This window comes from Littorina saxatilis, linkage group LG1, assembly GCF_037325665.1.
Source record: "Littorina saxatilis isolate snail1 linkage group LG1, US_GU_Lsax_2.0, whole genome shotgun sequence".
Taxonomy (NCBI): Eukaryota; Metazoa; Mollusca; class Gastropoda; order Littorinimorpha; family Littorinidae; genus Littorina; species Littorina saxatilis.
In genome coordinates, this window is record NC_090245.1 from 92851206 (window position 1) to 92853705 (window position 2500).

At 46.7% G+C, this 2500-nt stretch overlaps 1 protein-coding gene across 4 annotated transcripts in view; it reads right to left on the bottom strand.

Annotated features, from left to right (window-relative positions):
- The window catches only part of LOC138945858 (probable cytochrome P450 12a5, mitochondrial), a 22317-nt gene that overhangs the window by 523 nt on the left and 19294 nt on the right, over positions 1-2500 (bottom strand). For all 4 annotated transcript variants that reach the window (XM_070317384.1, XM_070317391.1, XM_070317397.1 and 1 more), the window contains one exon: positions 1-2500. This exon is cut by the window's left edge and continues 523 nt beyond it; it is cut by the window's right edge and continues 890 nt beyond it. The gene's annotated coding sequence lies outside the window, so the exon portion shown is untranslated.

The following is a 2500-nucleotide window of genomic DNA, read 5'->3' on the forward strand; positions in this document are numbered from 1 at the left end:
GTAGGTTCGTGGCTTTTCTGAACAGATCGCAGACAACTCACCCCCCCCCCCCCCCTCTCCCAGAGGTAGCAGCAGCAGCTAGAATTCAGGCTTCATATCCTGCAGGTCATATCGTAATTGCCTATTACATGTATAAGGAGTCAGATAATCCTACATTTATTTTCCTATTGGTAGTTGGTGTTACGTCGATGCCACGGGACCAATGAAAATACAGCTCTGGCGGCGCAAGAGTAAGGCGAAGAGAGAGAGAGAGAGGGGGGAGGGGGAGAGGGGGGAGGGGGAGGGCGTTATGCCTTCTAATAGACTTGTGGTAGCCTACCTACTGGCTGCTGCCAATGCATAGAAAACCAGGACTCCCCATAGCGCACGTCCCTGCGTCCTATACGCACTAGAAGCCGAAAACACGTACTAGAAATTTATGGAGGGGGTCCCTGGACGCACTAGATTTTAAAAGAGCGGGTCCTAGAACGCACTAAATTTCCTTTATCGTGCGTACCGTAGATACCATTTTCAGACTGCAATCGACACTTCGCAGTACACTATACGTGACCACAATGTTGTATAAGTAGGCTACACTGGGACTTTTCGGCTTTTGGACCCTTGGGACCCTCTAAAATACTGCAGTGGGGGTCCATGGACACTCTAAAATTTAAAAGTGGGTGTCCCGGGACGCACTAGGCGGGGCGTCCGTGGGGAGCCCTGGAAAACAAACCTAATATCCATCTACTAATAAAAGTAAATATGACATATTGCAAAGAAATAATTCACACAACAAAAGCATTGCAACGTAAAAGGCAACATGAAACACTTATAGATCAATAAACAAAACCACAAACACATTGCCGAACCGCTGACACCGTACTGAGTCTCGAATAATCTCGCAGAGAATTCATGTCATAGTTCTTCATTCTGTTTATCATTAAGAGAGAACGAACACAGTCTATACCAAGCGCAGATGCAAAACGGCAAACGCATGTCGTAAAAATAACTTGTGCTCAGATGCACCAGCGGCCATTGCCACACACACAAAAACATTTACTGTTACAAACCGGCTACAATCGAATATCGTATGCATTTAACTGATTGATTCATTCACGTAAGTTCTACATGTTACTTGAATGCAATACCAGAACATCATACAAGAGAGAGAGAGAGAGAGAGAGAGAGAGAGAGAGAGAGAGAGAGAGAGAGAGACAGACAGACAGACAGACAGACAGACAGACAGACAGACAGACAGACAGAGAGTACTAACGAGTATGTGTATACCAACATTAACGAGTGTGTGTACGTGCGTGCGTGCGTGCGAGCGTGTGCGTGTGTGTGTGTGTGTGTGTGTGTGTGTGTGTGTGTGTGTGTGTGTGTGTGTGTGTACAAAAGGAAAAATAAGCACAACACAGAAAGAACCATCACAAAAGTATACCAATTCTGATACAAAGTCTGTGAGACATACGTAAACACGATCAACTGGCCCTGGTACCGAACTTCTACTAAGAAATAGAGGATAATCCGGTAGCACAAACTTAAGCGAGTTCGGTGATTTACGTTGTCAGCCCTGTTCACGGACTAAACTTGCACTGTCTTCTCTCTTGTTCAGTTAGTTATGAGATATATAATGAGGAAATAAAGGAAAGTATACAAAATCTGTGTACACTGTAAACATGACTATCGGCACATTGATGGTGCAGGAGATAAAAAATAAAATCAGATTTGCAAATTGCAGTCTTCCTTCCCATGCGCAGAGAACCATACATGCATTAGTAGAAACTCGTGGCAACCTCACAAAGTCTGCAAACGGCGTTTTTTGGGGTTTTTTTTGCTTAACGCCCAGCCGACCACGAAGGGCCATATCAGGGCGGTGCTGCTTTGACATATAACGTGCGCCACACACAAGACAGAAGTCGCAGCACAGGCTTCATGTCTCACCCAGTCACATGATTCTGACACCGGACCAACCAGTCCTAGCACTAACCCCATAATGCCAGACGCCAGGCGGAGCAGCCACTAGATTGCCAATTTGTCTTAGGTATGACCCGACCGGGGTTCGAACCCACGACCTTCCGATCACAGGGCGGACGCCTAACCACTAGGCCAACCGTGCCGGTTGCAAACAGCGTGAAGTATATCGTCAACATATTGTGATGATTGGTAACTACATTTAGTCTTATTGAGAGTTAAGTTATTATGAGAAGATGTACAGTAGATAGCAAAGGCCCAAGTCCAAGTGCGGTTAGAATCATCATCATCGGTCCCTTGACTGGTACAGTCGTCGGGGGGGGGGGGGGGGGGGGGTACGTGGGGGCTGAGGATGCAGAGACCCTTCTCCAGGCTGTTCTGTTGGCCAATAGACGATTTCCGGAAATAGCTCTGTCAGGATTTTCAGCGGTCTGGAAGATTAAGAGCTCCTGTGCCTCGGACAAGGTTTTCACAAAATCCGGAGCATGTTCCACGCTTCTGATCGGCTGTATCCTGCGGTAGGGACGAACAACTGACTATGACGTTT